The sequence below is a fragment of the Equus quagga genome, chromosome 17, assembly GCF_021613505.1.
Source record: "Equus quagga isolate Etosha38 chromosome 17, UCLA_HA_Equagga_1.0, whole genome shotgun sequence".
NCBI classification, from domain to species: domain Eukaryota; kingdom Metazoa; phylum Chordata; class Mammalia; order Perissodactyla; family Equidae; genus Equus; species Equus quagga.
In genome coordinates, this window is record NC_060283.1 from 41045259 (window position 1) to 41057736 (window position 12478).

General features: G+C 46.8%; 1 protein-coding gene across 1 annotated transcript in view; it reads right to left on the bottom strand.

The window, feature by feature from the left end:
* Window positions 1–1844, bottom strand: part of CAB39 (calcium binding protein 39) — an 83516-nt gene extending 81672 nt beyond the window's left edge. Inside the window, exon 1 of the mRNA XM_046643443.1 lies at window positions 1474–1844. The gene's annotated coding sequence lies outside the window, so the exon portion shown is untranslated. The remainder of the gene's footprint in view (window positions 1–1473) is intronic.
* Window positions 1845–12478: the final 10634 nt, after the last annotated feature.

Sequence of the window (12478 nt, forward strand, 5' to 3'; positions counted from 1 at the left end):
AAATGTACGAAACAAAGCTAAAGACTTTCACTTCTGGTTCTCCTATAAAGATTTTCATAACTAAAAATTCATAAGAAATTTTTACCTTTCTACAAAAACGTTCTATATCCAACTTCCTATCCCAGAATATCAGTAACAACCTGATTTCTTAAAATCATCAATTTAGATTGCTTTACACAAATGCCATCTGAAAAAAGTCATGTTCAGCTCAGTAATTCCCAAGTGTAGACACCTAATACCCGGCACAAGAACTTTTGCTGCATTTTAGTGAACTGCATCAACAGAAACGCCTTCTGCGCAGACGACCTTATTTTATACAAATCTTTCCATTAACTCTTAAGAGCCTAACATCTAAGGAAGCTTTTTGCAAAACGTACTTTGCTTAAGCTGGACATAGATTTACTTGAATATCCGGGAAGCTGTCAAAATCGATCTCAAACTGCATCATATTCAAGGCACAGAATGGCAACTCTTTACTGGGCCTCCTCTCCTTTCTTTCACAAGAGCGCCTTTAACATCCCCTAGCTTACATTTCCGGGCTCATGAGTCACTGAGCAATGAGCTCTAAGTTTCCCTTAGAACGCCACTCAAACAGCTCCTCTACAGCATTCAAGGATCTGGCCCCCAAATATCTCCTTAGCCCACCCCCACGACGCACCACGGCCCCAGGGAACAAACTGAATTATCCACTATTGCTAGACTACGTCTTTTTACCTTTGTCCTCTAACTTTGCTGCCCCTCCACACACCGTCTCTTCTGCAACCCTCCTCTCCCAAATCCCATTGGGCCTTCAAGGCCCTGCCTGGCACCGCCTCGCCCAGGGAGCCTTCCAGATTTCTGCCGGGCGGAAGTGATCGATGGGTCGGGTCTTCCCTGGGTGCCTTGCTAGCACCTTGCAGTTCTTTCCCAGGACTTATCACCTCCTTCCTGGTATGGTATTATTTGTGTAGTACTCGTCTTATCTCCCACACCAGAGCGTTAGCTCCTTGGGGGAGGGGACCGCGGGCCCCGCTTCACCTCTGAATCCCTCGGGCGCGGACCGCTCGGTAGGGGAGGGGGCGCCCAACCGAAGTCGGGGAGGCTCCAGCCGCGCCGCTCCCGACCGGAAATCGGTTGGACATTTTTCCGAAATGAAGATCTCAGAGATGCGACCGTGCCTCCCGCGAACAGGAAGTTCACCCGCGGCCGGGAGCGGGGCGGCGGGAGTGACAGCTGGCCCGGCCCGCACCTCCCCGCCCTCCCGACGCCGGCCGGGGACGCCCCCGCGCCGCCGAGCCCCGGCCGCAGGCCCCCGGCGCCGCGCCGGCGACGGGAGGGGAGGCTCCGGAGGGGCCCGGGCCGGGGGGCGGCCAGGCCCGCCGCCACCGCCCGAGAAAATGGAGGCAGCCCCGGGGCCCGCGGACCGGCCGGGCCGGGCAGGCGGAAGCCGGGCAGCGTCCGCGCCGCGAGCAGGGCCGGGCCGGGGTCACTCACGGGGCTGGGCCGGGCGGCTCCCTCTCCGCCTCAGCGTCGTCGCCGTCCCCGTCCTCGGCCGCCGCCGCCGCCTCGGGCTGCTCGCTCGGTCCCCGCGGCGCGGCTCGGGCGCTCGGCCCCTCCGTTGTCTTCCGCCCGCTCCTGCTCCCGGCGACGGGCTCCCGCGGCGGCGGCGGCTGCGCGGGCGGACGGCGGCCCAGGGGCTCCCGCGGCGGCCGCCGCACTGCTGCGCTCGCTCGCGCGCTCGGGCTGCGGCTGCGGCTGTGCTGCGGGGCCCGGCGCCGCCTTCGCCCTCGCCCTCGCCTTCCCCGGCTCCTGGAGGCTCGCTCTCTCCCAGGCCGCGCCGCTCCCCGCTCCCGGCCCGAGCCCGGCTTTGACGTGCGCACTGCGCAGCCGCCGAGGGTGCGACGTCGGGCGGCGCCGCAACGCCCCCCTCGGCCTCGGGCGCCCCCGGGCGGCCGGGCGGACTCAGCGCTGGAATCCGCGCCCAGGCCGAGGAGAGAGCGGACGCGGGGAAAAGCAGAAGTCAGTACCGGAGTTCCTCTTCTGTCGTCTGCCGCTTAAATGTCAGTGCTCAGCCCCTTCTCGTCTGTCTAAGCACTCTTCCTGGAGGAGTCTCACGCCCACTTTCTACGACCACTTCCTCGACTCTTAACAAAGCTTTGTTTCTGCTAAAGGCCAGCAGCTGACTTTGTGTAGACCGATCGTGTCGTACTTTCGAGGGAACTAACTCTCATTTTAGCATCCTCTGTGAGAGAGCGTGGAAAGTGATGGAATGATCCAGATTAATAGGACTCAACAGCTTGGATTTAAATCCTAGCTCCATCATTTCGTATCCACGGGCTGTTTCGTGTCCCTGTGCCTGGGTTTCTTCACACGCACGCAACTATAATAATCACAGAGCACCATAGGCTTATGAGGATGAAGGAGATGATGCATTGCAAGGCTCTGACAACAGAGTCTGGTGCAGAAAAATGCCATACATGTATATTTTTGTTTCTTGGTTTTGCTTTGTTTTTAATTTGTAAGTGAACAGGTATTCTGAGCATCTGCTGTGTGTCAGGCACTTTTCTAGGTGGTAGGGCAGCGAAGGAAACAGTCTCTGCTCCTGAGATAAACCATAAACAAATAAACCAACGCATATTAGATGGTCTTAAGTGCTATGGAGAAAAAACCAACACAGGCTAAAGAGGGGAGAGAGTGCAGGGTACTGCTATTTATAGCACTCCTACAGGGAGCACCTACAAGAAGAAAGAGCATGCTGTGAGCTATGTGCGTGGAAAGGCAGAGGGAACAGCAAGGACCAAGGCCTTGAGGTGAGATTGTGCTCTGGAAGCTTGAGTGACGCAGTGGAGCCCAGCAAGAGAGCCCTGAGGGAGGGGAAAGGGTAGAGATGAGGTGAGAATGGGGGCCCTGAAGACCCAAGTGAGGACTTTGGTTTTTACTCTGAACAGGGATGGGAAGCTCTTTGGAGGGTTTTGAGCAGAGAAAGGATGTGATCTGACATTTCAAAAGGATCACTCTGGTTCGGGCGTGAAGACCAGCCTGGAGGGCCTGAGGGCTTCAGCCCAGAGACCAATTAGAAGGCTTTTGAAATAATCCTGTCGAGAGAAGACAGGCTTGGTCCAGGGTGGTCATGGTGGAGGAGTAAAGAAGTGGTTGAGTTCTAGACACGTTTAATAGGTCGAGCTGACAGGATTTTGCTGATTTCTAAGTTTTTGTGTTTTGGGGGTTTTTTTCGCCAAGCAACTTGGAAGATACAATTTGGTGAAGTGGGGAAGACAAAAAGAAACAGATGTGAAGGGAGGATCGGGGGAGTTCGTTTGGGGGCATATGAAGTTTGAGCTGCCTGTTAGATACCCAAGTAAGAAGCCAGATATAGAAGGCTGGGGTTTAGGGAGAGGTCCAGGCTGGAGAGAGAACTTGGGGAGTCCTCAGAGAAGGGAAAATCGCAGAACTCAATGAGGTCATTTAAGGGAGTGAGTGTTAATACAGGGCAAGGCCAAGGACAAGCCCGAAGCCCCCATCACTGAGAGGCCAGGGAGTTGACAAGGAACCAGCAAAGGATTCTGAGGAACAGGTGGCAGGAGGAGACCCATGAGAGCCTCATGTGCTGGACAACCAGGAGGATGGATCCATGCCACCGATTTTGGCTGTAGTTCAAGGAAGGTTGGTGTTGGTGTCAGCACCGTAGAGGTAACTAGTGGCCTTCGGAAGAACTGCTTCAGCAGAGGTGGATGGGAAAGCCTGGTTGAAGTGATCTCTAGGAAGAATGAGACCTAGAAAGATCTCTAGAAAGAACGGGGCTCTAGAAAGAGAGATCGCGAATGTAGACAACTTTTTCATGAAGTTTTGCTCTAAAGGGAAGCACAGAAATGAGATGGTAGCTGGAGGGAAATGTGGGGTCGAAGCTGATTTTTTGGTTTTGTTTCATTTTGTTTTGCGTTTAGGATGGGAGCTGTTACAGCCGGCTTAAGTGCTGATGGGAACGATTCAGTAGTGAGGGAAAATTTGATGATGCGTGTGGCACAGGGGGATGACATTTTCTGGAGAGCTGTCCTTGAGTGAGCAAGAAGAGAAGGTTGCAGTGCACAGCGGAGGGTCTGGCCTTGGGTTCCAGCTGGGCGCCATCCTTGCACAGTAACAGAGGGCAGGCAGAGTATGGACAGAGAGGCAGGGGGCCTGCCGGACAAGGTGCCAGGGCATGTGGATGTTCCCTTCTGAGGGCTTCTGTCTCCTTGGGGAAGCAGAGAGCAAGATCATCAGCTCAGGGTGTGGAGGGGGAGGAGGTGTTGGAAGTTTGAGGGGAGGGGAGAAGGCGTAAAGAAGGACCAGTCAGCAGGGTTATTCTCTGTTTCTTGTCAGCCACGTTTTGCTGGGAAAGTGCAGGCACAGAAAGGTGAGGAGTTGGATGCAACCAGGGTTATTTCTGCTAGACAGCTCAATGGAGAGAGAAAGGGGAATGGAAGGCGAGGGTATATATACGGAAGCAATAACAATAATAATGGCTGACTGTTGAGTCCAAGCCAGACGAGGAGGCAGTGAGAAAATGCAGGTGGGTATGGAGGCAGTAGACCCTGTAAAAGAGGTAGGATCAAGGGGATGAACATGAAAGGATTGTTGCACTCAGCACTGTAGGGGGAATGAGCTCAAAAGAAGAAGGTGCTAGTTGGAGAGCCACGTTGCTTACACTGAGATTACGGAAGGAGCCGTTTTCAGTAAAAAGTAAGACCTGGGGCATCTTCTCAAACTGTAATGTCCATGTGCATTACCAGGCGATCTTGTTGAGATGCAGATATCCATTCCGTTGGTCTAGGGTCCTGGCCCACGATTCTGCATTTCTAACAAGTTGAGGGTGGATGGGATGCTGATAATTCTTATTCTTGTTATTGCCATGATACCAAAACCTCAGTAAATACAACGCACACACAAAAGAAAGCTAGACTAATCTTGCTAGAGAATATATATGAAAAACCTAAATAAAACATATGAAATAGAAGTAAAATAAAAGTGTGTTAAAAGTAAAGTCCATGGGGCCGGCCCCGTGGCCGAGTGGTTAAGTTCTCGCGCTTCGCTTTGGCGGCCCAGGATTTTGCCAGTTTGGATCCTGGGCGCCGACATAGCACTGCTCATCAGGCCACGTGAGGTGGCATCCCACATACCACGACTAGAGGGACCCACAACTAAAATATACAACTATGTACTGGGGTGGGGGGCTTGGGGAGAAAAGCAGAAAATAAAATTGAAAAAATAAAGTCCATTCCAATTGAGGACAATTTATCTCAAGCAGAAGCTGTTAGAAAAACCATAGCTGTCCAGGGACTGTTTAGGCTTACAGAGAAATGGGTCGAAAAATCCCGAGCAGGCTGGTTGGTGGAATTTTTTGCTCCTCTCTAGCAACCATGGAAGGGAGGTGTCTGGCCCTCTCCAGTGAGCCGACTGCAAGTTTTATCTAATTTTGACACTTTGTTCAATAAGAGTTTTTACTCCCACAGCTTTTTCTTGTTGTTGAAAAGACCAACGGTCTTTTTAATTATAGTCCCAAAGGGAGGCCTTTATTGTCCTGACATTCCACAAAAACAAGTCAGGGCCCAATTTCTCACGGAATAAAAGAATGCACGGGGGTGGATTATCCCATATGCAGGGGTTTGCTTAAAGGGTCAGAGCAGGATTCCAGGTTAATCTCTTAACTGGGATAAGCCCACTACAGCTGAGAATTGTAGCAGCCAATTTCTGGAGCAGGGGTTTGTAACAAGTTCTGAAGCCAAAGTAGAAGGAGCCACATCATTAGCCTACTTGAATTTACACTGGGGAGACCCCTTCTCCATCCTCCCACTGGGCTTTCTGGAAAGCCCTTTCTATTAATATATTTCTTTGTAGGAACAACCTCTTCCTGGGAAATCCCTCCCCCTCTTCATCTTGAAACCCTCTCCACAGAAGCCCCTCGCTCTCCTGTGCAGCCTCTGCAGATCTCAGGTTCATAAAGCAGGGTCGTTAGAGTCCTGGAGTCAGTGTTGGTCCTGTAAATCCCGTAAATCTTACACCACTTTCATTTCCTCTCCTCTCCTCCGATGAAGCTGGGACATCAGTGAAGGCACCTCCCTGCCTTAATCACACCATCTATGAAAGGACTTCGGAGCCTGACTCATGGCTTCCTTCTGCACCCCACCCCATATCTGACTTCTCCCAGGCAATATAGGTGCCACTCATCCAATATGTTGGGTCATAGTTCCCTCGTATTCTCTGCCCCAGTAACCTTCACTTCCACTCCACTTCAACCGCCACTTGGTGAGCCCTTTGAAGCCTGAACTTTGCGACTCTTCTGTTCCACTGCTCCTCCCATCCACCCACCCTTCCCACACACTCACACCCACCAAACCTGCTCTAAATCCTATTGAAACTTTGTTTATTCAACAAATACTTCTTGAGAGCACATAATGACTGGGCACAAGCAGTGGAAAGGAGACATTCAACAATGCATGGACCCTGCTCTCAATGAGCTTGTAGTTCAGGAGAGACGCACCAGTCAACAGGCAGTTACGGAAGAGTGAGACGTGAAGCCTGAATAAGATTTAGCCAGTTGAAGATGGGGGTAAATGTTCAAGAAAAATCATGTGAACAGCACCAAAAACAGAAAGCACAGTGAATTGGGAGAAGTGCATATGAGTGGCTCAGTATATAGAGCTTAGAGTTTGGGGAGGGGAATTATTTTTTATTGCTATTTTTTCCAGCTGTATTGAGATCTTATTGACATATAACATAAGGAAGTTTAAAGTGTGCAATGTGATGCTCAGATCCGTGTACATATTGCAAAATGACTACCACAATAAGGTTAGTTAACACTTTCATCCCCTGACATAAATTAATGATTTGTGTGTGTGGTGATAACATTTAAGACCTACTCTCTTAATAACTTTCAAATATACAATACAGTATTGTTAATTATAGTCACCATGCTGTGCATAAGATCCCCAGGTCTTATTTATCTTATAGCTGAGAGTTGGTACCCTTTGACCAACATCTTCCCATTTCTCCTACCCGAAGCCCCTGGCAACCACCATTCTACTCTCTATTTCTATGTGTTCAGCTTTTTCTGCATATAAATGAGAACATACAGTATTTGTCTTTCTCTTTCTGACTTATTTTACTTAGCAGAATGCCCTCAAGTTTCATCCATGTTGTCACCAATGGCAAGATTTGAGGAAGGGAGTTGGCACCAGATAACGCCGGAGAGATACGCAAAGGTCCAATCATGAAGAGCCATGTCATCCAGGTTAAGAAGACAGGGTTTCAATATGAAGTCAGTGGTGATAGATTGTGTGGAGTGGGCATTGAAACTTTAGACCATGAAGTGACAAGCTGAGATGTGTACTTTAGATCTAGAAACAGCACTCTGATCCTGTGTGCACTGCGGATGGGAAGCAGGTCAGATTAGGGGAAGTGAGACCAGCTGGAGGTTGTTCTCAGTCCGGCAAGAGATAATGGGGCCTGAGCTAGGACTGTGGCAGCAGGCATGGAGAAAGGGGAATCAGTTAGAAAAAAAATATTTAGAAGGTAGTACTTGGTGACTTGATGGATATAGACGGTAGTGGAGAATGAGGAATAGAGGTTGAAAACTGGGCTTTTGACGTGGGTAACTGGCTGGATAGTAGGGCTATTTGCTTAGATGGACACCATTTAGGAGCAGTCAGAAGATAGGAGGAAAACCAGGAGAGCATTATGTCCCACGGGCACATTTCAAGAGAAAGAATAGTCAACAGTCTAGTGCTGCAGTAGGATCAAATAATACAGGGTTGGAAGTTATCAGCTGGATGTGGCAGTAGGAGGATTTTGGTGACCTTGGAGAGAGCTGTACCAGTGGAGTGATGGGAGAAGTAGCACCTGGGGGGCAGTGGGTTTAAGGTGTGAATGGAAGATATTGAAGTGGAAATAGTGATGCTAGGTGGCACTTTCTAGACAGGAAGGTGGAGAGGAAGGTCTGGAAGATAGAGACTTGAGCATGCTTACAGGCTGCTGGAAAGGAACAATTAAAGAGGAAGTTGAAGATACAGGAAAGAGAAGGGGTCACAGGTGCCTAGAGGTCTGTAAGGTGGTAGGAGCCTTCGTGGGATCACAGGAGAAGGGGAGGGTTCCCTCTTTGTGATAGAGAAAGAAGAGGATAGAGGTCCAGGGAGGGGGTGACCAAGTAAAATAGTGGGGAAGTTCCTGGGAGTCGAGGTGTAAGCAGGATGTGTTTTGTTAAAAAAGAGAGTAGTTTTATCCCAAAGTAAAATGGCTGGTTGTTCCAGAGTGAGAAAGAGGAAAGTGTAAGACACAACATAAATGGATATAGAAATTATAGAAGGTTCTAGAAAAGGGAATTATATTTGTTATGGTCAATGCTGGCTAAGGTTTGATAGATTTACTTACAAGATTTTCAAAAAGAGCTTTAGTATCAAATATACTGATGCAAAACTAGAAACTGGTTTTCTCTCTGTTAAAATGACAAAATTATTGGTCAGTCCTTCATAAAAGGTTTGTGGTAGACTGAATAATGGCCCTCTAAAGAGGGCCATAGCCCAATCCTTGGAATCTGTGGATATGTTACCTTACATGGTAAAAGGAATTTTGCAGATTGAGTTAAGGACCTTGAGATGGGAGAGATTATCCTGGATTATCTGGTGGGCTCAATGTCATCACAAGGGTCCTTATAAGAGGGAGGTAAGAGGGTCAGAATGAGAAAAAGGTGATATGACAACAGAAGTAGAAAGAGTTTGGAAGCTAGTTCACTGGAGGCTTTGAAGATGGAGGAAGGGGCCATGAGCCAGCAATGAAAAGGGCTGGAAAAGGCAAAGAAATGGATTCTCTCCTGAAACCTCCAGAAGGAACCAGTTTTGCTGACCCCTTAACTTTGGCTGAATGAGGCTGAATTTGGACTTAAGCTCTCCAGTACCAAATGGTAATAGATTTGCGTTATTTTAGGCTCTTACATTTGTGGTAATTTGTTAGAACAGCGATAGGAAATGAATACAATGTTGTAAAATGTTGTTCTTTACCTTCTGTGTGGTTTGCCTAGATAACAAAGATGCTGTATTTTACCAGAACAACCTTCTATGATTTATGCTGACTTTCTTGTGTCTTGGTTATTTAAGAGAACAAAATTTTATCACTTAGGAAAGAGCTAAGATTCTTTACAATCATGTTACCTCCTATGTTTATTTTTGTAAAAATCCTTTATTATCACTTGAAGTAAGTAGCTGAGTATTGTTTCTCAGGACCTCATGATCCTATCTTAATCAGCTATTCAAATCTCTTGACGACTTTTGATTTTCTGCCTTCCCCAAACTGATCCTAAATGATACCTTTGGCACCTAAAACTGTCTTTGAGATTTCCCTGGGGAAAAATCACGAAGGATTTGTTCTTTCATCTTGTTAAAAGAGGAATGCTAGGAAATAATTAGGTTTATTTTATGGTTACTATTGATGAGTTTCATGGGGAGAATTGTTAAATCAGAAGAGACGTTGCTTAGTCTTCCCTGGGTTCAATCAGCTGGCATGGTAAAATGTAATTAAATTCAGATTTCTGGGACTGTATGCTTTGTGGGAAATTTCTAGAGCTTTGTCAATGCTCTCACTGGCCCTGATGTTTTTTGGTGCTGCTGTACCTGACAGTAGACAACCACAGTAGGTGTTGTCAGTCATAATTTCAGCTATTTCTTTTCTTTTCTTTTCTTTTCTTTTGGTGAGGAAGATTGGCCCTGAGCTAATATCATGTGTGCCAATCTTCCTGCATTTTTTTTTGTATATGGGATGCCACCACATAATGGCTTGATGAGCCGTTTGTAGATCCATGCCCGGGATCCAAACCCGTGAACCCCGGGCCACCGAAGCAGAGCACAAGAATTTAACCACTATGCTACTGGGCCAGCCCTTCAGCTATTTCTTAAAATGGTAACTCAGTCACAACTTCTTTAATTTGAATCTAGCATCTACTAGGGTGGCAGTTTTCAGCTGGAAACTCACATCCCTTAACCATGGAGTTATATGAATATGCAAATATTTAGGACCTATTCCAGATTTCCAGTCTCTTTACTTAATATTCTTTATATATTCTTAGTGTATTCTAAGATATATTCAATAAATTCATGGAATATTATATCAGGATTACTATATGTTATACCTGAAGATTTTTTCTCTGTAAAGATTGTATTCCTCCACTTTTATAAATTAGATATAATGTCCAGTCTTCTTTGAAAATACAGTTACTCTGTTAGATATTTTGTCTAAAACATTTTCTGGATTGACTGTATTATTTTGGTTTGGATGCCACAGAAACAACCAAATTTCCGTGTCAAATGTACTATTCTTGTTAGGAACTCCCAGCAGATCTTTCACTGTTGAAAATTGACAGTAACAGGCTTACCACAGCCATTTTATTTTGTCATCTGCAGATAGTTTTTGTTTTTCTCTGATGCTTCCCTGAGAGCACTCGCAATCGGCTGCAGACTAGAGTGAGTGCCTTTGACAAAGAAGACCGGTCTCAGAGCCCTTTGGAAGAGGACTGCATTAGGTATTTTTGGGTGCAGGCTTCCGATGGCCTCATTTGAACAACTCTGAGACCATACCAATGGACTGAATCAGGATTTCTAGAATTCTAATCAAGACACAGATGAGTTCATGAGAGTGCTAACCCCAAATCCAGTGGACCAAGAATTAATTACCTAGGACTGAATGAATGGATCGGGGATGACGGTGGCTTTTATTTGGAATGTTATTGATGTTGTTTCAGTGCTCTGTTTTCTGGATATATAAGGAACCTCATTCTCTTTTCTCTTAAGCTATCTGTACCTCATAACAATTTGGTTGACACTGCTTTGCTAACCATAAATGAACCATTTATGACTATTTCATTCTCCCTCCTTGACTCCTCCAAAATTCAGAAACTCTTATGAGTATTCTTAATTTCATAGCAATATAATTATTTGCATAGGTTCAGTAAGAATTTGTCTTCCTTATTAACAGAACAGAATTGGAAACATTGGTTATGCACTCAAGGCTTTGCCTGGGTTATCACATTTGAAAATGACTCTCATTTAATCAGAAATGATCTGACACTTTTAAGGAACTAAGGTTGATTTTATGGAGCCAATGGTTACCAAGTCCTATTGGGAAAACTGTCCTGGTACCTGTCTTACAAAGTTCCCAGTCTTACAGGTGAGTAGAAAACAGGCCCCTAAACCTTGTGATATTTGGAGGACCTCGAGAAGAGAGGAATTTGCTCAAATTTATAAGAGAGGAATTTGCAGGTGAATTTGACAGTAAGTTCTTAGCTCGGCTTCCTAGCCTCAAGAGGCTTTCAAAAATCCAATCTGAGATTCCTTATTAAAGCTTCCAGCAAAGCGAACTTAAGAAGGCCTCCATGGTAAATTGCCTTTCTTGCTGCACCTAGGTAAAGAGTCAGGCCAAATCCGAATAGTCAGGTCAAAATCAGACCAGCCTTATTTTGTGATCAACAAAAATCTTTCTTCGAGATTATCTTTGTCAAAAGAGGGGTGACTAAAAAGGAATTTTGTGTTTTCAGATATAGTGCACCCTTCTAGCTTCTTAGACTCCCACCCTATACATTGCCTTGGAGCTTCTTGCACCTCCTTGTAAACTGCAGGTACCTGGTGACTGAGCAGACTGTCTTGTCTGATGAGATTTCATTGACTTTCTTCCCTCTCCCCTCATGGAAAAAACAGTTTTGGTACCTACCTTTAAACTGGACTGGATCCTGTTGCCTTGTTTGATTGTCAATCCTTACCGGATTTTCAATTCTTGCAGTTCTGACTGCAATCCTCCGAACTGACTTTCAAATTTTCTTCCTCCTGCCTGCCCCAGCATCACCAAGAACTGAAACTTGACTGCTCAGATCCCTATCAGCACTCCTGCTTACCTTGCAGCTGGCCTTTCCCCACCAAGAATCTGAAGAAGCTCTGGAGGCTGAAGCCCGGTGACTTGGCGTTAACCTCGAAGGAGCCAGCACTGCAGCAGACCGTGCACGGGCTGGAATTCTCCCCGGACAAGCCACTGCCGGACCACTGAGGAAGTCCAGCAAAATGTTCAGGTCATGCATGCCCTTGTATGAGAGAGAGCCAAGACTGTGGACAACGCCACCAAGAGCAGGGACATCTTAGCTTCAGGAAACTCCAAGAGTGGTGCTGCAAGACTTTCTTCAGCTGACCTCTGGAACCCACTGGACCAGTTAATTCTCCACATTCAACTCCTAGCTCTTTACTTCAATACAACTTTTGTAGTATTATTTCTCTGTTTTAGGCATCCCTCTTTTAAGATGTCTGATCTCCAGGACCCTAAAACAACTGACCTTAGCCACCACCTCTCAACAGATGGTTCAACTGGTTTTATAGAAACAACCAGCAAGAATCCTAGAGAAATTATTTCTTAGGCCCTGCTTCATCCCGCTCGAGAGGTTTGTGATTGCCTCTGAGTTGTTCAACGATGAACGATATTCATCTTGAACAAAAGG